We start from the raw sequence: 27,074 nt of genomic DNA on the forward strand, positions 1-27,074 counted from the left end.
GAGACTTTTTTTAATTTATTTTGGAGGGGGAAGTATGGAAACCCATGAAATAAAAACATTTTTAAGATTCTCTAGAGTGAAGCAGATCCTATACTAGGATACATCATTAAAAGATTTAGTGACTTGTTTCTCCTCATATTTTTTTTTCTCCAGTCCTAATTTATGAAGAGTTTAAAGCTTACAGCCATCTTCTGCCTTCTTTCCATTTTCACCTCTCCTTTTCCCTCTCCCAATTTTTCACAATGCTGCTAAGCTACACAGCAGGTGGTTTATGCAGGCTCAAGATCTTGCAAAAGAGCAGTTATCACATTTTTCAACAGCTCAGGTAGCAAGAACCGGCTTTTACCACACTGGCTTTTTTGAAGCACAACTTTTTTGCCAACTCTAAATGGAACTCAAATACCAGGGAGTTTAAATTCATATCTAAATTCTGAATTATTTTTGCTCAAGTGGGTTCTAAACATGCAAGAATAGTCTGTAGAGCCCAGAAATACCCAAATGGATGCAGACCGCAGCCAAAGACAAAAGACTGCCAAGAGTAGAGAAATATCCCACACTCTTGCAAGTTTCATTATTTTCTGTTCTATTAGTCACATGTGGTAAAGTGACCTTATAGTTTTCCTATTCCTCTTCACCACATTCAAATATGAATCACTTTTTAAAAATGATTAATTTCTCAAATCTGTTCTGTCATAATACTGTTGAAAAAAATGAGCTTTCTTAGTCATTTGCCTCCTTTAACTTTTCATGGTAAGTATTGTTGATGATTTTTACTTAGTCATAGGGCCATAGATTGAGAGCTTGAAGAGATGTTAAAGACCATCTAAAGCACTGAACCACCCTTATTTTATGGATATGCATAGTAAAGACTAGATAAATTAAATGACTTGTCCAAAGTCACATTAGAGGGAGGAAAGCAAAGATGACAGAGAAAAGTCAGAGACTAAGCTCTCATAAATTCTCCTCCATACAACTTTAAATGACACAAATAAATGAATTCCAGACTGCAGAACCCACAAAAGGATAGAATGAAAAAAGTTTTCCAGCCCAACATAACTTAGAAGGTTGGCAGGAAGGCATATTGTTGCACCAGCATGAGAGTGGAATGCAGGCTTCACCAGCACAGGATGAGCCCCAGCAAAGCAGTATCTGGCCTTGGGGTGACTGAATCAACAAAAGTAGCAGCAGATGCCAGAGCTCTCAGCCCAGAGAAAGAGATTGCAGGGATCCCTTTGTTGGTATTCAGTGCATAACTTTGTATTGACTACATGCAGATTTAAAGAAGATTCGGAGCACAAACTGGAGTGGCGATTGCAGGGCAAGGAGGAACATCTCACAGCTTATAGCCATCAGGGAGTAAGTATCCTGGTCACTGTTCCAGGATAGAAAAAAAGTACTTGTGGTCATCCCCAGATCAGAGTAAAGGCCAGGAGAGCAGTGCCCACACTTCTCCTTAGTTTATACCAGGTTGGAAGAACTGAAAACTCATGGATACCCATAACTGGCTTTGAGAGCAGCAAAAAGAAATGCCTTAAACTTGGGACAGCACTCCTTCCACCCTAGGAGCAGAACACCATCTTAACACAAAATTAAAAGTCAAGAAATTGGCTAGAAAAATGAGTAAACAACAAAAAAAGAACCTCACCATAGTAAGTTACTATGGTGATATGGCAGATCAAAACAAAATCTCAGAAGAATACAATATAGTCAAAACTGCTGCAACCAAAGGCTCAAAGGAAAAAGATGAATAAGACTCAGGCCTAAAAAGATTTCCTGGAAGAGCTCAAAAATGATTTTTAAAATTAAATAAGAAGTAGAGGAAAAATGGGGAAAGGAAATGAGAATGAAACTAGAAAATCTTTAAAAAAAAATCAAAAGTTTGGTAAAGGAGACCCAAAACATAAACTAAATAAAAGAAAAGAAAAAAAATAGGCCAAATGGTAAAAGAGGCACAAAGATATATTGAAGAGAAGAAATGCAGAATTGGTAAAATGTAAAAAAAGGTACAAAAATTCACTGGAAAAAAAGATTCCTTAAAATGTAGATTTGGCCAAATAGAAAAGGAAGTAAAAAAAAAATTATAATTGTACAAGTGGAAGTCACTGACTCTAAAATACATCCAGACACAAAGAAACAAAATCAAAAGAATAAAAAAAATAGAGGAAAAAATAAATATTTCATCAGAAAAAAAAATAAACTAATCTGGAAAATACATCCAGGACAAAGAGAGAGAGAGACAGAGAGACAGAGAGACAGATAGAGACAGACAGACAGATAGACTGACAGACAGACATGATAATAAAAAAAGAAACTGGATATCATATTTCAAGAAATTATCAAGGAAAACTGCCTTCATATTCTAGAACCAGAGGGGTAAAATAGAAACTGAAAGAATCTACCAATCACCTCCTGAAAGAGATCCCAAAATGAAAATTCCCAGAAATAGTGTAGCCAAACTCCAGAGCTCCAGGCCTAAAAAGAAACATTACAAGCATCCAAAAAGAAACAATTCAAATGTTGTGGAGCCTCAGTCAGATCAGAAGGGTTGGAGTATGATATTCTGGAGAGCAAAGACCAAAGATTACAACAAAGAGTCATCTACCCAGCAAAAATGAGTATAATCCTTTGGTGTAGAAATATATATTCAATGAAATAAAGACCAGGCCTGAATACAGAATTTGATTTTCAAATACAAAATCAAAAGAAGCATAAAAAGGTAAACAAGAAAAAGAAATCATAAGGGATTCAATAAGCTTAAATTATTGACATTGCTATACAGGGAGATAATACTTGTAACTCTTAAAATTTTGCTCCCAATAGCAGTTAGAAGTTGTATAAATAAACAGAGGAGATGGGTGTGTGTTGAATATGATAGAATGATGTCTAAAAAATAACTTAAGTGTGAAGAAGAGGATTACACTGGGAGGAGTGGGAAGTGAAAGGCAGAATGGGGTAAATTATCTCACATAAAAGATGTGTGAAAGAGCTTTTATAATGAAGGGTAAGATGGAGGACATGGAAGAGAATGTTTGACCCTTATTCTCACTGGAATTGGCTCACAGAAGAAATAACATATATATTTAGTTAGATATAGAAATCTATCTTACCCTACAGGAAAGAAGGAGGGGAAGAGGATAAGTGAAACTGGTTAGGCTGTAGTTAATGGAAAGGAGGATTGGGTGAGGTGGTAGTCAGAAGCAAAACACTTTTGAGGATAGACAGGATAAAAGGATGGAGGGAGTAGGATAAATAGTGTGGAAAATAGAATGAAGGCAAATGCAAACTCAGTAATCACAACTATGAAAAAAATAAAACAAGTTTCTCTGATAAAGGCATCATTTCTCAAATATTTAAAGAATTGAGTCAAATTTAAAAAAAAAATAAGAACCATTCCCCAATTAATAAGTGGTCAAAGGACATGAATAGGAAAATTAATTAATCAAAATTATCTATATTTGTAAGAAGAAATGCTTAAATCACTGATCAGAGAAATGCAAATAAAAATAACTCTGAGGTACCAGACTGCACATACACATACCAGAATGGCTAAAGGAAAATGAGAAACATTGGAGGAAATGAGGGAAAATTAGACACTAATGAATTATCAGGGGAATTGTGAACTGATTCAACCATTCTGGAGAGCAATTTAGAACTCTAAAAAAGACCTATTAAACCATCAATATTCTCATACCTAGCAATACCACTACTTGTCTCTATTCCAAAGACATTTAAAAAGAAAAAAGACATACACGTACATAGATATTTATAGCAGATGATTTTTAGTTAAAAAGAACTGAAAATTGAGGGATGCCCATCAATTATGGAATTGCTGAAACATTTGTAGCGTATGATTGGGACAAAATACCATTGTACTCAAAGAAATGATGAGCAGGATCCTCTCATAAAAAAGCATGGAAAGACTTGCATGAATTCATGCCAAATGAAATTACTAGAACCAGGAAAACATTCTTGGCCACCACAAAAAGAGCTGCTATAAATATTTCTGTAGATGTCGGTCCTTTTCCCACCTGTATGATCTCTTTGGGATCCAGACCTAGAAGTGGTATTGCTAGGTCAAAGTATATGCATGGTTTTATAGTCCTTTGGGCATAGTTCTCAATTGCTCTCCAGAATGGTTGAGTAAGTTCACAACTCTACCAACAATGTATTAGTATTCTAATTTCCCCATACCTTCTCTAACATTTATCATTTTCCTGTTTTGTCATGTCAGCCAATCTGATAGGTATGATGGGGTATCTCAGAGTTGTTTCGATTTGCTTTTCTCTAATCAACAGTGATTTGTGGAATTATTTTTTTCATAGGACTATAGATAGCTTTAATTTCTTCATCTGAAAAACTACCTGTTCATATCCTTTGACTTTTTATCAATTGGGTAATGAATTGTATTCTTATAAATTTGACTCAGTTCTCTATAAATTTTAGAAATAAGGCCTTTATCAGAGACTCTGGTTGTAAAAATTGTTTCCCAGCTTTCTGCTTCCTTTCTAATCTTGGTTGCTTTGTTTGTTTATTTGTTTGTTTTGTGCAAAAACTTTTCAACTCAATGTAATCAAAACTGTTAATTTTTGGGGCAGCTAAGTGGCACAGCGCATAGAGCACCAGCCTTGAAGTCAGGAGGACCTGAGTTCAAATCCGGCCTCAGACCAAACACTTGACACTTACTAGCTGTGTGACCCTGGACAAGTCAGTTAACCCCAATTGCCTTTTACATATATTATATATAACATGTATAATACATACCATACTAATATATACCACACACACACACACACAAACACACATATATAAATTTTGCATTTCATAATGTTTGCTGTCTCCTGTTTGGTCATAAATGCTTCCTTTCTCCAAAACTTTCAAAGGTAAATTACTACATACTCTCCTAGTTTGCTTATAGTATCAGTCTTTATATCTAAAATGCATACCCACTATGATTTTATCTTCTTATATGGGGTAAAATATGTGTTAATGCCTAGTATCTCCCATAACATTTTCCATTTTTTCAGTAACATTTGTTAAATAGTGAGTTTTTATCCCAGACGGTGGGGTCTTGGAGTTTATCAAACAGCAGATTACTATAGTAACTGAGTAGTATGTCTTATGTACCTAACCTATTCCAATGATCTACCACTCTTTTTCTTAGCTAGCCTGAAGTAGTTTCAATGATTGCTGATTTATGGTACAATTTAAGATCTGGTATGGCTAGGCCACCTTCCCTAGCATCTATTTTCTTTTTTTTTTTTAATTTTTAATAAATTTATTTTGAATTATTAACAATCACTTCCATAAGGTTTTAGGTTTTAAATTTTTCTCCCTCTCCCTTCCCAAGATGGTGCACAACCTGATATAGACTATACATATACATTCCTATTAAACATATTTTCACATTAGTGATGTTGTAAGTAAGAATTAGAAGCAATAGCAGGAACCACCAGAAACAGGAAACAAAATACGACAGATGGAAAAAAAATAGCAAATAGTGTGCTTTGATCTGCATTCAAACTCCATAGTTCTTTCTTTGGATGTGGATAGGATTTTCCAACATGAGGACTTTGAAGATGTCTTAAATGCTTGTATTGCTGAAAAGGGTGAGGTCTATCAATATTAGTCATCACATAACATGGCTGTTACTGTGTATAATGTTCTCCTGGTTCTGCTCATTTCACTCTGCATTAGTCCAGACAAGTCTTTCCAGGTTTTTCTGAAGTCGGCCTATTCATCATTTCTTATAGCACAATATTGTTCCATTACATTCATATACCACAACTTATTCGGCCACTCCCCAACTGATGGGCATCCTCTCAATTTCCAATTCTTTGCCACCACAAAAGGAGCTGCTATAAATATTTTTGTACATGTAGTTCCTTTTCCCATTTGTATGATCTCTCGCAGATATAGCCCTATAAGTGCTATTGCTGGGTCAAAGGATTCACACATTTTTATAGCCCTTTGAGCATAGTACTAAATTGTTCTCCAAAATAGTTGGATCATTTCAGAACTCCACTACCAATGCATTAGTGTTCCAATTTTCCCACATCTTCTCCAAAATTTATCATTTTCTTGTTTTATCATCTTGGCCAATCTGATGGGTGTAATGTCGTACCTCAGAATTATTTTGATTCACATTTCTCTAATCAATAGTAATTCAGAGCATTTTTTAATATGACTATAGATGGGTTTGATTTCTTTATCTGAGAACTGCCTGTTCATATTCTTTGACCATTTACCAATGGAGGAATGGCTTATATTCTTGTAGATTTGACTTAATTCTCTATATATTTTAGAAATGAGGCCTTTATAAGAGAGACTGGTTGTAAAAATTCTTTCCCAATTTTCTACCTTCCTTCTAATCTTGGTTGCATTGGCTTTGTTTATACAAAAACTTTTCAATTTAATGTAATCAAAGTTATCCATTTTGCTTTTCATAATGTTCTCTATCTCCTGTTTGTTCATGAATTCTTCTGTTCTCCATAAATCTGATACGTAAACTATTCCTTGCTCTCCCAGTCTGCTTATGGTATCAGCCTTTATATCTAAATCATGAACCCATTTTGACTTTGTTTTGGTATATGGTGTGAGATTTTGATCTATGCCTAGTTTCTGCCATACTCTTTTCCAGTTTCTCCAGCAGTTTTTTTTTTTTTCAATGAGTGACTTCTTATCCCAGAAGGCGGGGTTTTGGGTTCATCAAAAAATGTATTACTATAGTCATTGACTGCTGTGTCTTGTATACTGAACCTATTACACTGATCCACCACTCTATTTCTTAGCCAGTACTGCTTGGTTTTGATGATCGCTGCTATATAATACAATTTAAGATCTGGAATTGCTAGGCCACCTTCCCCTGCATTTCTTTTCATTAATTCCCTTGATATTCTAGACCTTTTGTTCTTCCAAATGAATCTTGTGATTTTTTTTTTAACTCTCTATATACATTTTTGTAGTTTATTGGTATGGCACTGAATGAGGAAATTAGCTTAGGTAGAATTGTCATTTTTATTATATCAGCTCGGCCTACCCATGAGCAACTGATGTTTATCCAATTATTTAGACCTGACTTTGTGTGAAAAGTGTTTTGTAATTCTGTTTGTGTAGTTCCTGGGTTTGTTTTGGGAGGTAGACTCCTAAATATTTTATAATGTCTACAGTAACTTTAAATGGAATTTCTCTATCTCTTGCTATAGCGCTTTGTTGGTAATATATAGAAATGCCAGTGATTTATGTGGATTTATTTTATAGCCTGCAACTTTGCTAAAGTTGTTTATTATTTCAAGCAGTTTTTTTAACTTGATTCTCTAAGTATATCATCATACAATCTGTAAAGAGTGATTGATAGCTTTGTTTCTTCTTTGCCTATTCTAACACCTTCAATTTATTTTTCTTCTCTTATTGCTAAAGCTAACGTTTCCAGTACGGCATAGATATCTGTTGCTATCGGGCACTGTTAGTAATATCTAGAAATGCTGATAATTAATGGGATTTATCTTATATTCTGCCACTTTAATAAAGTTATTTATAATTTCAAGTAGTTTTTTATTTGACTCTCTAAGTATACCATTGTCTCATCTGCAAAGAGTAATAGCTTTGTTTCTACTTTACCAATTCTAAATCCTTCAATTTTTTTATCTTCTTTTATTGCTAAGGCTAATATCTCTAGTACAACATAGAATAACAGTGGTGATAACTGACATCTTTGTTTCAGCTCCTATCTTATTAGAAATGCTTCTACCTTATCGCCATGAAATATAATGTTTGCTGATGGTTTTAGAAAGATGCCACTTATCATTTTAAGGAAGAATCTATTTATTCCTATGTTCTCTAGAGTTTTTAAAAGGAATGGATGTTGGTTTTTTGTCAAAGGTTTTTTTCCTGCATCTATTGAGATAATCATGTGTTTTCTGTTAGTTTTGTTGTTGATATGGTCAACCGTGCTGATAGTTTTCCTAATATCGAACCAGCCCTATATCTTGTATAAATCCTACTTGGTCATACTGTATTATCCTCATGATAGTTACTATAATCTCTTTGCTAATATTTCATTTAAAAAATTAGCATTTATATTCATTCGGGAAATTTGCTTATAATTTTCTTTCTCTGTTTTGCATCTTCCTGGTTTAGGTATCAGAACCATATTTTTATCATAAAAAGAATTTGATAGGACCCTTTATCTATTTTCCCAAGTAGGTTATGTAGTATTGGAACTAATTGTTCTTTAAATTTTTCACAGAATTCATTTGCAAATCCATCTTGGAATTTTTTTTCTTTTTTTAGGGATTTATTGATGACTTGTTCAATTTCTTTTCCTGAAATGAAGTTAAGTGTTTTGTTTCCTCTTCTGTTACTCTTGGAAACATATTATTTTTTATATTCATCAATTTCATGAAGATTGCCAAATTTATTGGCACACAGTTGAGTAAAACAGCTCCTAATTATTGTTTTCATTTCTTCTTCATTGATAGTGACTTCACGCTTTTCATTTTGATACTGGTAATTTTGTGGGTTTTTTTCTTTTTTTAATCCAATTAAGCAAAACTATCTATTTTAATGTTTGTTCTCATAAAATCAGCTCTTAGTTTTATTTATTAGTTCAATATTTTCTTAATTTTAATTTTATTTATCTCCTTCAGTTTTCAGAATTTCTAATTTAATATTTAATTAGGAATTTTTTTTTGTTCTTTTTCTAGCTCTTTTAGTTGCATGCCCAATTTATTGCTCTCTTCTTCATTTTCATGTAATCATTTACAGATATGAAACTTCCCCTAAGAACTACTTTGGGGGGGGTGGAGCCAAGATGGCAGAGTAAAAGCAATGACTTGCTTGAGTTCTCCCCCAAACCCCTCCAAATACCTATGAAAAATGGCTCTAAACAAATTCTAGAGTAGCAGAACTTACAAAAAGACAGTGAAACAAATTTCCAGCCCAAGACAACCTGGATGGTTTATTAGAAAGGTCTATCGCACCAGGCTGAGAGACAATTGCAGTTTAGCATGGGCTCACAGGCAAAAACTGGACCTCATGGAACCTGCAGCAGGACTCAGGAGACTGCATCACAGGTACCTGTGGCAATTCAGTGGTTTCCAGACTTCTCAGCCCACAAACATCAAAGACAACTTAGAAGGTCAATAGGAAAACCAGTGACCACAGTGACTGAGAAGCTCAGTGCCAGCCCCAGTCCCAGTGCAGTGCTGAGGCAGCAGGTGCTTCCAGAGTTTCTGGACCACAGACTGAGGGGGAATTGAGTGGTTGAACAGAGGGGGATTGCAGGGATCTCTTTGCTGGTGTTGAGGCAGGATTCTCTTGCTTCACCCATGCTTTGATCTGGGTCGCAGTTCTGGGTGGCAGTGCTGAGTTGAGGAGAAGTGCTGGCATGGTAGAGCTTGTAGTGGCTGTAGAGCGGGAATCTTCCTCACAGCTCCAAGGCAGAAAAGAACGCTTGTGGTCACTCATAGAGTAGAGCACACGCCAGGAAAGGAGGAAACACCTCGCCCTTGATCACAGCACCTTGGAAGAACTGAAAACTTAAAGGTCTCTAGAAGTATCTCTGAAAACAGTTACACAAAAACCCCGAAGCTTGGGACAGCACATTCTCCACACTGGAAGCAGAGCACTACAAAGAGTTTAAAACTCAAGTAATTAACTTGGATCATGAGCAAACTGCACAAAAAAAAAAAAAAAGTCAGACCATAAAATCTTTTTTTGGTGACAAAGAAAATCAAAACATACAATCAGAAGAAGACAACAAAGTCAATATTCCTACAGCCAAAGCTCCCAAGAAAAATAGGAATCAGTTCCAAGCCATGAAAGAACTCAAAAAGGATTTTGAGAAGCAAGTAAGAGAAGTAGAAGAAAAACAAGGAAGAGAAATGAGAGTGATACAAGAAAATTATGAAAAACAAGTCTACAGCTTGTTAAATGAGACTCCGAAAAATGCTGAAGAAAATAACACCTTAAAAATAGCCTAACCCAAATGGCAAAAGAGGTCCAAAAAGCCAGTGAGGAGAAGAATGCCTTAAAATGCAGAATTGGGCAGATGGAAAAGGAAGTCCAAAAGCTCACTGAAAAAAAAAAACTAACTTAAAAGTTAGAATGGAACAAATGGAAGCTAGTGATTTTATGAGAAATCAAGACATTTTAAAACAAAACCAAAAGAATGAAAACAATAGACCACAATGTGAAATTTCTTATTGGAAAAACAACTGACCTGGAAAATAGATCCAGAAGAGATAATCTGAAAATTATTGTACTATCTAAAAGTCATGATCAAAAAAAAAAAAAAGAGCCTAGACATCATTGTTCAAGAAATTATCAAGGAAAACTACCCTCCTATTCTTGAACCAGAGGGTAAAATAGAAATGGAAAGAATCCACCAATCACCTCCTGAAAGAGATCCCCAAAAGAAAACTCCTAGGAATATTGTAGTCAAATTCCAGAGTTCCCAGGTCAAGGAGAAAATATTGCAAGCAGGCAGAAAGAAACAACTCAAGTATTGTGGAAACACAATCAAGATAACACAGAGTTTAGCAGCTTCTATATTAAGGAACCAGAGGGCTTGGAACACAATATTCTGGAGGGAAAGGAGATAGGATTACAGCCAAGAATCGCCTACCCAGCAAAACTGAGTATAATACTTCAGAGTAAAAAAATGGGCATTCAGTGAAATAGAGAACTTTCAAGTACTCTTGATGAAAAGACCAGAGTTGATTAGAAAATCTGACTTTCAAATACAAGATTCAAGGGAAGCATGAAGAGGTAAACAGGAAAGAGAAATCATAAGGGATTTATTAAGGTTTAACTGTTTACATTCCTACATGGAAACATGATATTTCTAACTCATGAGACCTTTGTTAATATTAGGGTAGCTAGAGGGAAAACAATTACACGTGGAGAAAGATTGAGAGAGGGTACAAGGTGAGTTGAAGATGACTGGGTGATATCTGGAGAATAAAATAAGGGGTGAGAGGATTATACTGGCAGAAGGAGAAAGGGAGAGGCAGAATGGGGTAATTTATCTCATATGAAACAGATAAGAAAAGGCTTTTACAATTCAGGGGAAGGTGGGAAAGGTGAGAGGGAATGAGTGAATCTTATTCTCATAGGATTTGGCTTAAGGAGGGAATAACATACACACTCAATTGGGTATGGAAAGCTATCTTACTCTACAGGAAAATAATGAGGGGAGCAGATAAGAAAGCAGGGGGATGATAGAAGGAAGGACAGATTGGGGGAGGGGGTAATCAGAAGCAAACACTTCTGAGGAAGAGCAGGGTCAAAAGAGAGAACAGAAAAAATGGGGGTGGAATAGGATGAAGGGAAATATAGTTTTCCACAGCATGTCTACTATGGAAGTGGTTTGCATGACTACACAAGTATAACCTATATCGAGTTGCTTGCCTTCTCATTGAGGGTGGAGAGGAAGGAAGGGAGAAAATTTGGAACTCAAAGTGTTAAAAAAAATGTTAAAAAATTCTTTTCACACGCAACTGGGAAATATGATATACAGGCAATGGGGTATAGAAATCTATCCTGCCCTACAGGAAAATAGAAGAGGAAAAGGATAAGAGAAGGGGTGGGAGATAGAAGTGGGGGTAGATTAGGGGAAAGTGTATTCAGAAAGCACACTGTCTTGGTTGTAGGGGAGGGATGAGATGGAACTCAAAATCTTGTGGAAGCAAATGCTGAAAACTAAAAATAAATAAATGAATGAATCTTTTAAAAATCTTAAAAAAAAACAAGAACTGCTTTGGCTGCAATTTTTCTTCTACCTCCGTTATTTGACTAGGACCTTTCCCATTAATCCCCCAGTATTCCCTGGCTAAAAAACTGTGGCATTCTGTCTTTCTGCTGGCTCTCCTGTTCCTTTTTTTTTTTTTGGTTCCAGGGATATTTGGGGTTTTTGTTTGTTTGTTTTTAATCAATAAAGGAGAATGAGAGTGATTTACTGCTTACTCTACCATCTTGACTTCTAGAAATGACTTTGCAAGTGTTTTGCATGACTATGCCTGCACAACCTGTATCAAATTGTTTGCCTTTTCTTTATTTCTTTTCATTTATCTATTTATTTATAGTTTTCAACATTCACTTTTATAAAATTTTGAGCTCTAAATTTTCCCCTCCACCCTCCCTAAGTTGGTATGTAATCTGACAGAGGCTATAGATGTACGACTTTATTACACACATATCCACATTCATCATGTGAAAAAATAATTAGAACAAAAGGGAAAACAATTAGAAAGAAAAAACAAACAAACAAAAAGAAGAAATAGTATACTTCAGTCTACATTCAGACGCCTTAGCTCTTTCTCTAAATATGATAGCATTTTCCATCATGAGTCTTTTGGAACTGTTTTAGATTGTTGTCTTGCTGAGAAGCAGTAAGTCTATCAAAGTTGATCATCGAATGTGGTTGATATTCTGTACAATGTTCTCCTGGTTTAGCTCAATTCACTCCGCATCATGTAAGTCTTTCTAGGTTTTTCTGAAATTCTTCAGCTCATTATTTCTTATGGAACAACAATATTCCATTGCATTCAATACCATAATGTTCAGCCATTCCTCAATTGATGGATATCTCAATATCCAATTCTTTGCCAACAGAAAAAGAACTGCTACATTTTTGTACATGTGGCCACTTTTCCCTTTTTAATGATCTCTTTGCAATGCAGACTTTGATGCACTGCTGGATGAAGTTTTATAGCCCTTTGGGCATAGTACCAAATTGCTCTCCAGACCACTTCAAAACTTCACCAACACTGCATTAGTGTTCCAATTTTCTCACAACTTTTCCAACATCAATCACTTTCCTTTTCTGTCCTATTAGTCAATATGACAGGTGTGAGGTGGTACCTCAGATTTGTTTTGTGTTAATTCGTATCTCTTTAATCAATAGTAATTTAGAGCATTTTTCTCACATAGGTATAGATAGCTTGGATTTCTTCATCTGAAAACTGTCTGTTCATATCCTTTAACCATTTTATCAATTGGGGAATGACTTACATTCTTATAAATTTGACTCCGTTCTCCATAACTTGGAGAATTTAGGCCTTTATCAAAAACATTGGCCACTTACTTGGAGCCAGGCGTGGAGCGGAGCAATGCTCATCCATGCTAGCTGTTGTTTGGAAGGTCAGTTCTGAGCCCTGGAGGCAGCTGGGCCGCCGCAGCGGGGTTACCTGAGCTCAAGCGATGGCTGGGCCCAGGTTAAAGGCGCGGGGGCTGCAGGACCGCCCATGCACGGCGGCGGCGTGAGCTGCGTACTCCCGGGCCGCTGTTGCTGCTGTGCCCACGCCAGAGTGGGGCCAAGAAGAAGGTAAACCTTTTGGATGAAAAAGTGGAGCGCTGCTGATGGGTTGGAGTGTGACGCGCTCAGTTATCAGAACCAATGAGGACAAGTTCTAGAGGTTTGTGAACCCCGCCCCCCACCCCCAACTACTCGGTCGGGTGATGGTGATTTTTACGCCCCATCAGCCCCAGAGGCAATGCTCTGTGTGCAGGCAGGCCAATGAAGAGTACCAGGTGCTGGCAAACTCCTGGCGCTACTCCTGGGTCTTCTCCAACAAGCTCTTCCTTAGCATTGTGGACTATGAGGAAGGCACAGATGTTTTCCAACAGCTCAACATGAACTCGACGCCGACGTTCACGCATTTTCCTCCTAAGGGGAAACCCAAGCGAGCTGACACTTTTGACCTGAAGAGAATTGGTTTTGCCTCAGAGCAACTGGCTGAATGTATTGCTTACCAGACATTCATATCCGCGTTTTCCGGCCCCCAAGATACTCGGGCACCGTCGCCTTGGCCCTGCTGATATCTGTCTTTGGAGGCCTGATCTACTTGAGCAGAAATAACCTGGAGTTCATCTACAACAAGAAGGGCTGGGCCATGGCTTCCCAGTGTGTGGTTTTTGCTATGACATCGGGACAAACGTGGAATCAAATCCGGGGTGTGGACAAGTGAGTTACATACAGGGGAGCAGCCAGGTTTGTGGCCTGAGGTTTATGGCCGAATCACACATCATTCTCCTGCTGAATGCTACCAAAGAAGCTGCTACCTCCAAAGGGGATGCGGGCAAGAGAAAATCATCTGCCTGGTGGGCCTAGGCCTGGCAGTGTTCTTCTTCAGTTTCCTGCTGTCCATCTTCCGCTACAAGTACCACAGATACCCCTACAGCTTTTTAATTAAAAGAAACCATGCAGGATTTGCCTGAGATGAATGTTTACCATGGAGCTAAACTGTGCCTGATCCTGATCCTGATCCTGATCCAATGTTATGTTCTTTTGAATTTTTGGTGGTTCCATAATTAACTGTGGTAAGTTAGACTGATCTTGGACTTGATTCATTCTGCATTTTGCTAGTGAAAATAATAGACCGTTGAATTTTTGGAAAGACACGAGGAAGGTAAACACCACCTTTACAGAGAACGCGTCAGACAGATGTTTGAGGGTATTATTATTTCCAGTGCATGGTATGGGATTGGAATTGGAATGAAATTCACTGTTATTGAATCGTTCAGGAATTGGTCAAAGAAACCTAAATGTGATCGGTGTAAGGGTTCTTGATGGTGTCCCAGACACAAGCTATATGCATGAAATCTATGCTCTATATGTATGAATTGGACCTGTCCCACTGATAAAGTCAATGAAAGAAACACTCGCTGTAAAAATCGTTTCCCAGCTTTTTGCTTCCCTTTTAATCTTGGTTGCCTCAGATTTTTTTGTGCAAAAGCTTTTCAATTTAATGTAATCAAAATTACCAGTTTTGCATTTCATAATGTTCTCTATCTCTTGTTGTTCATAAATTCTTCCATTCTCCATAGATCTGATAAGTAAACTGTTCCTTGCTTTGTTAATTTCTTTATAATATCACCTTTATGTCTATATTGTGTACTCATTTTGACTTTATCTTGGTATACAGGGTAAGATGTTGGTCTACGTGTAGTTTTTGCCATAGTATTTTTCAGTTTTCCCAGCAGTTTTTGTCAAATAATTAGTTCTTATCCCAGAAACTAGAGTCTTTGGGTTTATCAAACAGTAGATTACTATAGTCATTGATTATTGTATCTTGTATACCTAAAATATTCCACTGATCCACCACTCTGTTTCATAGCCGGTGCCAAGTTGCTTTGATAAATGCTGCTTTGTAACACAGTTTTAGATCTGGTACTGCTAGGCCACTTTCCCTTCCATGGATTTTCATTAATTCCCTTGATATTCTGGACCTTTTGCTCTTCCAGATGAATTTTATTATTTTTTCTAGCTCTTATAAAACAATTTTTGGTAGTTTGGTATGGCACTGTATAAGTAAGTCAATTTAGACAGAATTTTTATTATATTAGATTGGTCTATTCATGAGCAACTGATGTTTTTCCAGTTATTTAGATCTGGCTTTATTTCTGTGAAAGGTGTTTTGTAATTGTATTCATATGGTTCCTGGGTTTGTCTTAATAGGTAGAATTCCAAATATTTTATATTGTCTAGTTACTTTAAATGAAATTTCTCTGCATCTCTTGCTACTGGGTTTTTTTTTTGGCAACTTATTGAAATGTGGATGATTTTTGTGGATTTATATTATTTCCCGCAACTTTGCTAAAGATGTTAATTATTTAAAGTAGTTTTTTTAATTGATTCTCTAGGATTCTCTAAGTGTATCACCATATCATCTGCAAAGAGAGATAGTTTTAATTCTTTATTACATATTCTAATTCCTTCAGTTTCTTTTTCCTCTTTTATTGTTAAAGCTAACCTTTCCAGTACAATATTGATTAACAGTGAAGATAATGGACATCCTTGCTCCCCCCTTGATGTTATTGGAAATGCTTCTAGCTTATCCCCATTGCATATAATGCTTGCTGATAATTTTAGATAGATGCTACTTATCATTTTAAGAAAAATTCAATTTATCCCTATGCTCTTTAGTATTTTTTTAAATAAGAATGGGTGTTGTATTTTGTCTAAAACTTTTTTTCTGTGTTTATTGAGATAATCATATGATTTCTATTAGTTTTGTTGTTGATATGGTCAAATATGCTGATAGTTTTCCTAATATTGAACCAGTCCTGCATTCCTGTAATAAATCCCACCTGGTTATAGTGTTATCCTCGAGATAAGTTCCTATATTCTCTTTGCTAATATTTTATTTACAATTTTTTGTGTCAGTATTCATTAAAGAAATTGTTCTTTAATTTTCTTCCTCTTTTTTTGGATTTTCCTGGTTTAGGTGCCAGTGCCATATTTCTGTCATAAAAACTAATTGGTTGGACTCCTTCTGGAGAGCAATTTGGACCTATTCCCATAGGGCTACATAACTACTCATACACTTTTATCCAGCAATACAACTACCAGATTTGTATCCAAAAATGATTTTTAAAAGGAGCAAAGGACCTATTTATACCAACAATATTTCTAGCATTTTTTTGTGTTAGCAAGAATTGGAAATTGAGGTGATGCCCATCAATTAGGGAATGGCTGAACCAGTTGTAGTTATTGTTATTGTGTTAATTTTTGTTGTATTGTTATATTTGTTATTATTACAGTGTTATTGTATACTATTGTGCTATAAGAAATGATGCTATAAGAAAAGATGTGCTTTCTAATGAAAGGATGCTCTCAGAAAAAAACCTGGAAAGGCTTACATGAACTGATAAAAGTGAAATAAGCCAAACGGGGAGAATAATGTACACAGTAACAGCAGCACTGTGCAATGACCAATTGTAAATGACTTAACTATTTTCTACAGCATAATGATCCAGGCAATTCCAAAGGGCTCATGATGGAAAATGCTATCCCAATCCAGAGAAAGAACTGGTGGAGTATGAATGAGGTTTGAAGCATAGTATTTTCACTTTAGGAGTTAAGAGAACAGTTTTAATTCTGGAAATGTCAGTTTCCATCCTATGGTAGGGTAAGAAACCACAGCAAAAGATGTGTAGAAGGGCCTTGGAAATGAGGATTATTGAAAAACAACATTTTCTAGGGCTCTGGCCTTGGAAAGAATAAGATGTGTGCGTGGTTTTCATAGAGGCAGTGGTTAAACATTTACCAACACACGATTGGATGTATATATGCATATATAATACACATATAATATGTATAGGAATATGGGCATATACACATATGCAATTATATACACAAAATAAACATATACATATATGCACACATATATGTGGCTATACACACATACACATTTATATATACAAAATACATACCTATACACATATGCATATACATGTGTATATAAACATGTGTGTTTATGTGTAGATAGGTGATGTAGAGATTAGATAGACAGATAGATATGCATGATGGAAGAAATATGGATATGTTGCTTTTAAGCATCAGAGAAAGATCCAGCAGAGAAGAAAGGGCATAAAATGAGAGAAAGAGATATAATAATATATAAGAAGTTCAGATAGAATGGAATCATTTATACTTGTAGACGAGGTATTCATCACCAGGTGAAAGCTCTCCTCTTTATGAAACTGGTACAAAGCAGGAGATAATAGGGAGTGTTAAAGAGGGATTTTGAGGTTTGAAGTAGAGAAAAAGTGATATTGCTAATTAAAGTGACGGGCTACTAAGGAATATTTTGTTATTTAACATTTGCCCTAAACAGTTAAATGTGGTTATCGCCAATAATAACTTCTGCATCTATGAATACTTCGTTGCATATGTAACTTAGAGGTTCTTGAAACAAGGGGGGAAATGGTGCTTTTGGGCTTCAAGATTCTGGGATTCCTACTTAGATGGCTTTGCATTGGACTTAAAATTCAGTGGGGTGAATGAGATGAAATTGACTGGTTAGTAAACAGAAACAGGAAGACAAAGACAGCTCTATTTAAAAATGCTTTTTCCTATAAACCTGGGGGGGGGAGTGATAATAACAACTTCTATTACACAAAGTTTTAAATTTGAAGTACTTTTCTAAAGAATATATAATATGGAGTTACAAGGTCTTCCTTTTCTCAGTTTGTTCTCTTGCTTCCATGTCAAAACAGTAAACAAAAAGAGGAAGAAAAAAAAATCCCCGCATTTTTGTTTTCAGTACTGACTATAAAGAAGTCCTGCTGCTTACTTCCCTATGGTCATTATAATAGAAACAAGGCTTTGAAAAATCTAGGAAGCCATCTAGATCCCTTGAAGTTTTTCTTATATATCAGCATTCTTTACCCATGCAAAATCTCCTGCAGTTACCCCTTTATCTCCATAGAATTCGTTCTTCTGAAACCTAAGCCCACTAAATGGCTGTGTTCATTCACTCTAGGACACTAATCTATTGAAATCTCTGTCAGTCCCCCATATCCACTTCCCACCTCCCCCATCAGACATGTTCAAGATGTGGGAATTTAGTTCTTAGAAATCCCAACACTAATCTATAAAATGTCAGCAAACTATGTGGCAGATTACAAAGTCTATGATTCGCAAGGACATGAAAAAACCTTGTCTCATCACTGAGGGTCTCCAAAATCATCAGTTTAACTTTTTTCTTATGATTTTTTTTTTCACTGTTCAAAATTATCACCTGGGTTGGTATGTATCATAACTAAATCTGTTGCCCTCTTTTTCAATGGTGCCTGAGATATTAAGGTGCCCCAAAATAAATTAATTAAATGAATAAGAAGATATCTATTGCCTATTTCTTTTGTAACTTTTACATTTTTTCTTAAAAGTCAGAATTAGAATCCTACTACAAATAAATAAATTCCTAAATTCATTCTAGAAATCAATTACTATTAGAACCTGCTTAATCTAGGACTGGGGCTTCTGTGAAGCTCAATCAACCCTACTATAAGTGCAAAAGACCTAAAGCCTCTAAAATATCTACCCTAAAATCCTTACAACAAAACTAATCAGTTCATCTCTAATCTGCTACTTACTCCCTACTAGACCAGGGTAAAATCCCATCCCTTCTCTGGGCTTCAGTTTATTCATCTATAAAATGAGGGTTTTGGACTAAGTAATTGATAACTTTCCTTAACCCCATCCTTAATCCTATGATCCTATTTTTGTGCCATCACTTAAAACTTTGTTGAATTTCTAATACTTTGTATACTCCATTCATTCCAATCTGATTAATCAATATTTAGGCTCATAACAGCTGAAAAACAAAAAATTAGAAAGGACTTAGAAGAAGATATAATAACAATTATAGGAGGAAGAGGAGGATGAAGGGCTTATGTGCAAATAACTGTCTCAGTTAATAGACTTGCATTTGGAGTCAGGAAGACCAGAGAATGAATGTTACTTTTGACAGTTAGCTGAGTGATCTTTGAAAAGTCACTTAAAATCTATGTGTCTCACGCACCTCATTATAACTGATCTACTAAGATACAGAAGGTTACCTCTCAAAGTAGAGGGCGTTCCCAAAAGATTTCCTCACGTTGGTGAAATTATAGCTTTTTGTGGATCATACAGTGGAAGACTCTATGGTTTCATGTGAAAAACACATTCATATGCCCCTTTCCCTATGCATGATAGATAAATGTGTATGAGTATAAATAATTGTTTTGTTTTGTTTTAGGAGTGAGGATGGTCTATTCTTAATAAGGTTATTTAAAATGCCATGAAGTTTAACAACTCTAATACCTTTACAATATCAGATATTCAACAGTATGTTAGTATATATTTCCCACTTTGTGTGAATAAAAATACATGGAAATCTGGATGACCAGTTTATTATGGAATTAAGAACATAGTCCATCCTAATATGTCAAAATTAATTATGCTTTGCCTTAAACCTTCAAATATTCTTGACTTCCAAAAAGTCAGTTAGTAAAAAAACCATTTATTTAAAAAATGCTATGTATTAGGCACTGTGTTAATCACTGCTTATACAAAGAAAGACAAAAGAAAGAACTGGTCCTCAAAGATTACACAGTATAATGGGGGATATAATACACAAAAATATGTAGAAATAAGCTATAGCCACATATGCATATGTGTGTATGCATGCATGTGTATATGTATATGTGTATGTATTATAAATAAGAAACAGTTATCAGAGAGAAGGCACTAGAATTAAGAGGGATTGGGGAGGACTTCCAATGGTAGGTAGGGTTTTAGCTTGGATCTGAAGTAAGTGAAAGAAGACGGGGGCCATTTAGGGTCATACCAAATTCTTTTTGTGATACAGATATGGTGCTGATAACTAAACCAGGAACAGCCAAAACAGAGAAGGAAAATTACAGAACAATTTCACTAATGAATATTGATGCAAAAATTAAAATAAAATATTGTCTAATAAGATTACAGCAATTTATCGTGAAGATATTACACCATGATGAGGTGGGATTTATACCAGGAATGCAGTGCTAGTTCAATATTAGGAAAATTATCAGCATAAGTGATCCTATCAGAAACAAATTAACGGAAATCATATGATTATCTCAGTAAATGCTGAAAACGCTTTTGGCAAAATACAGCAACCGTTCCTATTAAAAAGTACTAGAGAGCATAGGAATAAATGGAGTTTTCATTAAAAGATAAGTAGCATCTATCTAAATCCATCAGGAAGAATTATATATATTAGAGATAAGCCAGGAACTTTCCCAGTAAGATCAAGGTTAAAACAAAGAAGTCCATCATCAACACTTTTATTCAGTAGTGTAATAAAAATGTGAGCTTTAGCAGTAAGTGAGGAAAAAGAAATAAAAGGAATTAGAATAGGCAGTGAGGAAATAAATCTATCACTCTTGGCAAATGATATAATGGTATATTTAGAGAATCCTAGAAAATCAACTAAAAACTACTTTAAATAATGAACAACGTTAGTAAAGTTGCAGGATATAAAATGAACCCACATAAATCATCAGCATTTCTATATATTCCTGGCAAAGCTCAGCAGCAAGAGATAGAAAAAGAAATTCCATTTAAAATAGCTGTAGACAACATAAAATATTTGGAAGTCTACCTGCCAAAACAAACCCAGCAACTATAAAAACAGAATTACAAAACACTTTTAACACAAAAAAGTAAGATTTAAACGACTGGAAAAATATCAACATCAGTTGCTCATGGGTAGGCCAAACTAATATAATAAAAATTACAATTCTAATTAAATTAATTTACTCATTCAGTGTCATACCAAACTACCAATAATATTTTATAGAGTTAGAAAAAATTTTTAAAAATCATCTAGAAGAACAAAGTTTCAGAATATCAATGGAATTAATGAAAACAAATACAAAGGAGAGTGGCCTAGTTATACCAGATCTAAAACTATATTATAAAGCAGCAATCATCAAAACTATTTGGTACTGGCTAAGAAGGATGTGGGCATCACTCCTCCATCCATTTCCTACTCTCCTAACTCCACAGCACCGGTAAAATTATCCCATTTTTCAGTGTCCAACTTCCCTAATAGATTGTAAACTCCCCACAAGGATGGATAATGTCATGTTGATTATTTTTATACTTCTTAATGTGTATCACACTGCCCTGGATCTAGTAGGCACCCAATTAATAGGTTGAGTGACTGACAGGGAAGGAAGGAGGGTAAGGAAGAAATAAAGTAGGAAAAGAGGAAGGAAGGAAAGTAAGGAAGGAAAAGAGAAAAGAGAAGGAAGGAAGAAAGAAAGGGACAGAGTGTCAATATGATATTGTGTTACCCCAAAGTCATCCTAGAGACATATACTGAAAAAAAAACCAACAACAATAACACAATGATGATTTGGATGCCAAAAGATATAAAACTTGGCCATATGTCTAAAGAGTTAATGGCAGAATAAATTTGGAAAACACAATCTTATTTATTATATTTTGAATCTCAGAAAAACCTCCTGCATACTTGTGTGGTTTTTTTTGTCTAGAATACTTCAAATCTCTCCATGAAATTAACTCCTTTAGAAATATAGCCTTCAAGAGCACTTGCCCAGAATACTTGACTTTGTCAAGTACCCTTTTCATGAAGCAAAATAGATAGCAAAACCAGATACATGCAGTTGTTACCTGGTTGGCATATTATTTACCTTCATCCCGGGTAGTCGTATCATTGCCCTCTCCTCAATACTTGGTTCAACTATATTCCAAGTACTCTAATGAATATACTAATACACATATGTATACACATGCACAAACATGAAAAACTGAACTTTGTTATGTTTTAAATAAATCCCCAGGGCTCTATCCACCTCTTCTTGATTTTTTTGAAAAAGTCACCTTTCTTCCTGCTGTGTACAGCTAAACACCAGCTATTATTTGTTACTTACACAGTGTTTAGTTCAGCAATGTTTTTACTTTTGTGTTCATATTATCCTCCACTAGCACAGTGCCTGGCATATTTAACTGCTTAATAATTTTCGGTTTAAATTAATTGAATTGTATTATTCCTATTTTACAGATAAGGATACTGAGACTCAGGAAAGATTAGGTCTAGGGCTAGAACTCAGTTTTCCTAATTCTTTATGCTAAGTGTTATGGGGATTAAAAGACTTATAGGTAAGACATTTTCTCCTTTCAAAAAGCTCATAATCTAGTGGTAGAGATGAGCATTTGTACACTTAACTATACAATGGTGTTTTATATATGAAATAACTTAGGATGATATACCAGAGCTTTCCAAAATGGAAGAGGTTGCTTACTTTTTGAGGTATTGAATTCCTTATAATGCAAAGGTAAAAGTAGAGGTTTTCAGGGATTATACAAAATTAATTATTTGGTAAAATATTTGGCTTGATAATCTATATTTTTCTGTCTAATTATATGACTAAATGTTGTTAAGTGCCATTAAAAGAGGTTCAAAAAGTGACTTCAGGTTTACTTCCTGTCGGGTGATCAAGGAATGTTTCAAGGAATATGTAGAAACTGAGATGAGCTTTTAACATTCAGGATTTGAACATACAGAAATAGACAGGGAATAGAGGGGTGTGTGGGCAACCAGCAATATCAAACAGAATAAATTGTATCTCTGGTGGCATAGATGTAGGAAAGTGGAATATCTTCAAAGAATGTCAAATATCTTATTTGTCTAAGGGATTGTGTGTGTAGAGCAGTAGGAAACAAAGTTTGGGACTAAATAATGGACAACTTTAAATTCCATTTGTGAAATTAGAGGATTATTCCCTAAAATTTCACTTTTGCTGCCAATATACTAAGGGAAATATAGATGTCACCTTCTAGTTCCCTATTGCCATGAGTTATCTTTGAATGAATGTCTTCCCCACTCACCTTGCCCCCATTCCATGCACATTTTGCACAACATAAAAATTTTAAGCTATTTTCATTTTAGTCTTGTTCCTAATTTATAGCATACATATACTTCTTTAGTGGATTCTAAGTATTTACTAATAAGTATTCCAGTAAAGCCTACTAAGAGATCAGATCACCAAAACATTCACAGGTTGACCACAGTTTTCTTAGATAATACTGATCTTATTTTCTCATTCTTTCATATTTTCTCCTCAGCTTTCATCTTAGACTTTTTTTTTTCTCTTAGTCTAGATGGTACATGTTTCTAAGCATTCATCCTTCCTGATATTATCCTGGGAGTCAGCTATCCCAATGCCAAAAATAAGGTGCTTAATAAATGCTTTGAAAAGAATATTCATTTATTTTGGATGCTGAGTCAAAGACCAGGATTCTAGCTGTTATACTTGGATTACCAAGGTTGGTTGATGTCACAACCTTCTCAAATCTATCCCTCCAATTATAAGCACTTATTTGAAATTAATAAGTCTGCATTAGGCGCTCTTTTATCTTCTTTACCCTGCCCCACTCCCCTTCACATGGTCCTAGGTTTTAGTCCTTATAATTTATTTATTATCACTTGCTTAAACCAAAACTCATTTGTCCATTAACTGATGGAAGTCTTATACTTGTCTCCAGACTATCTAGATAAACAATTATCTAGCTTTCTAAGATTTTTTGCTTGAGATCTCTTTTTTTAACTCTCTTACTCTTTCAGAGAATTTTTTTTCCCTTCCTGGAAGCTCTCACTCTTTCATCCATGATCCTTCCTATCTCTTTTGTTATATGCCTGAAGCAAATTCATATGCAATATCTTAATTTGTCATCTATGATAAAATTATCCTCTTTATCTACTGCCTTACTATACAGTATCTGAGTCCATTCCCACCTGTAAGATCAAGTAGTCTGTAGTCACAAGACTTGGCCTATGTGATCCTCTCCCTTGAGTGTTACATTATTATTTTTCAGTTTATGCATAAACACATATAGACATACAAATATATATGCACATATATACCAATATTTACGTACACACATATGTGTGTACATGTAATACTTATACACACATTATATATGTGCCCAAACATATATACGTATATGCATATGCATATACATATATACACACATTTTGTGTGTATGTATACAATCTTTGACCCAGTCTCTTCGCTAAGTTTTTAGTCCAGCATTAAAAATCGACTTCAATATTTTAAATTGAATATTTTGGATACATTTCAAATTCAATACATCTAAAACTATACTCTAATTTTTCTCCAAATGCTTGCCCCTTCCAAACTTCCCAATTTCTGCTAAAGGGAAAAAAAAAAGACAAAACAGAATCAAAAAACCTCCTTCCCTCTCTTGACTGTTTCCAATTTATCTCATATACAACTTGTGTGCATATCTGTTTGTATATCTGTGAGCTCCATGAAAGAAGAGGTTGTCTTTTACTCTTCTTTGTATCCCCAAAATTTAACACAGTGACTCACCATAATAGATGTTTAGTAAATATTGACAGACTGACTTATTGGCATACTTTATTAGAACTATTCACTTAAACTAGCAATGTGCTATTCAGTGATATCTTTGTAATCTAGCACATGTAAAATTTATTTGTGAACTCTTATAAAAATTGCCATTTATCCATATTAACTGTTTTTGCAATCCACCACAATTTTGATTGAATCATTAGAATCATGAACATAGTTCTAAACTGTAAAGATATTTCTGAATACTGCCTGTCATTCAGCGTGTTAGTTATCCCTCCCACATTGTGTCAATGGAAGATTTGTAAGTTCTCCAACTACGTGTTTATTTGAGTCCTTAATACATAAATCTTAAATAATAAATCCTAAACAAGGTAGGTGACTTTATTGGAAATCAATTTCTATGTTATATCAAACAATGGATTACTAATTTTAATCAGTTCCCAAAATATGCTGAATATGATCATCAAACACATAATTTTCATGTTGTCTATTAAGTATAACATTCTTTTAAAATAATTAGCTCAGGGGACAGCTAGGTGGCACAGTGGATAGAGCTCTGGCCCTGGAGTCAGGATGACATGAGTTCAAATGTGGCCTGGGACATTTAACACTAACTAGCTGTGTGACCCTGGACAAGTCACTTAACCCCATTGCCTAGCCAATGAAATAAAACAATTAGCTCATTTGAAGCCTAGGGGTGATATGATCATCCCCATTATCTACTTGATTCCTTCCTCTTCTACTTTAGGGAATTTGATTTGTATGAAAATTTATTAGTCTAGTCACAATCAGTCTGAGCATCAAGTTATCAAAGTCACTAAAATTTAGACAGAGAATGGGCTCTCTTCCTAACTTCACATTCACATCTTTCTCTAGTTAATATCTGGCCCCTTTGTGATTGAGACAAAATTAAGTTTACTAGAAAAATTTAACACAACCGCAGACTGTATTATAGTATCTGTAGATATGTAGGCATTGGAAGGTGAGGTTGGAAAAAGAGATAATCTTTTATTGAGACAGCCCTCTCTTAGACAGAGTCTTTTCTCAGGGTTGCCTGAAAAGCTGATGACTCTCCTAGATAGCTTTTATTTATCTTTTAGCCACAGCTCAATATCATCTTTTCTCCTCAGTGGAGTCCTTGAATTCCACACCAGCTCCAACATCTAAAATCTATCCCTCCTCAACTGTCTTGACAATTTATAGATGATATCTGGAATGTTGTAAAGTTTCCTCAGCTTAGCCAAACATCATTCTTATATTTCTTTAACTCTTTTTCTACATTTAGTTTGAGGTCTCTGAGATTTATTGATTAGTCACCTTACCACTTACTTTGAATCTGGTGGGATTGAGTAAAGCAATCACTCCACCCTTACTATCGCACATGAGACTGTCAGATGCTTTCCTAAAATCCAGATGAACAATATTTAAATCATTCTGCTTTACTACTTTAGTAGCCCTGTTAAAAATTAAATAAGGTTAGTATGGCATGGTGTGCTCTTTTCTTGACAAATCCATCTTTGTTATTATTATTGTATTTTTCTAGATGCAGAACAACTTCTAATAATATAAAATTTATTTTCCCCGGAATGTTTCTCCTTTACTGCATTGATTTATGGCATACCACCTACCAGATATTTCTACCTGGAAGACCTAGATGCATCTCAGATTCAACATTAAAAAAACTCATTATGCCCTACTCCTAAAGACAAGCTATTCCAAACTTTGCTATTTCTTTTAATGGCACTACCATTCTTCCAAGTAATCCTGGTTCATAACATTGGAGTTATCTTTGTTTTTTCCCCTTCCTTCAACCTTCTTGTTCAATCAGTTGCCAAGCTTTTTTGATTCTACCTCTACAAAATCGCTCAACCTGTCTATTCTATCCACTCAAATATTTTCTAGTCAGTCAAACAGCTTCTACTTTAAAGCAGGCTTTTATCAAATCTTGCCTGAATTAACACAATAGCCTCTTACTTAATTTCTCTGCCTATAGTATTCTCTCATCAATTCATTATCCACAAAGATTCCAATCTGATATTCATGAAGCACAGATTTGACATTATTAAAATATAACCTCCAAGAGCTATTTGTTGACATTTGAGAAAAAAAAAACTCCCCAGTATGCCATGTAAATACATGAACCATATTATTCCCACTGCCTTTTTAGTCTCAATTCATATTACTCCACTTTATGTACTCTTCGTTCAGGTGAAATTAGCTTACCAATTGTTCTTTGTATATGAATTTCCATTTTCTTGTACACTAGTGGTCCACTAAGTCCAGAATGAACTCCTTTCTCTCCTCAGCCTTGTAGAACTTCTAGATTCCTTCAAAGTATATTGTTCAGTAGCCATCTCCTATGCCATGCCTTTTCTAATACATTCAGTTCCTACCACATTCTC

At 35.2% G+C, this 27,074-nt stretch overlaps 1 pseudogene; it reads left to right on the forward strand.

The window, feature by feature from the left end:
• Window positions 1-1,094: 1,094 nt before the first annotated feature.
• LOC110207868 (dolichyl-diphosphooligosaccharide--protein glycosyltransferase subunit TUSC3 pseudogene) lies at window positions 1,095-14,217 on the forward strand (annotated as a pseudogene).
• The last annotated feature ends 12,857 nt before the right edge of the window (window positions 14,218-27,074 follow it).

Source organism: Phascolarctos cinereus, unplaced genomic scaffold (genome assembly GCF_003287225.1).
Source record: "Phascolarctos cinereus isolate Bilbo 61053 unplaced genomic scaffold, phaCin_HiC Scaffold_4;HRSCAF=312, whole genome shotgun sequence".
NCBI classification, from domain to species: Eukaryota; Metazoa; Chordata; class Mammalia; order Diprotodontia; family Phascolarctidae; genus Phascolarctos; species Phascolarctos cinereus.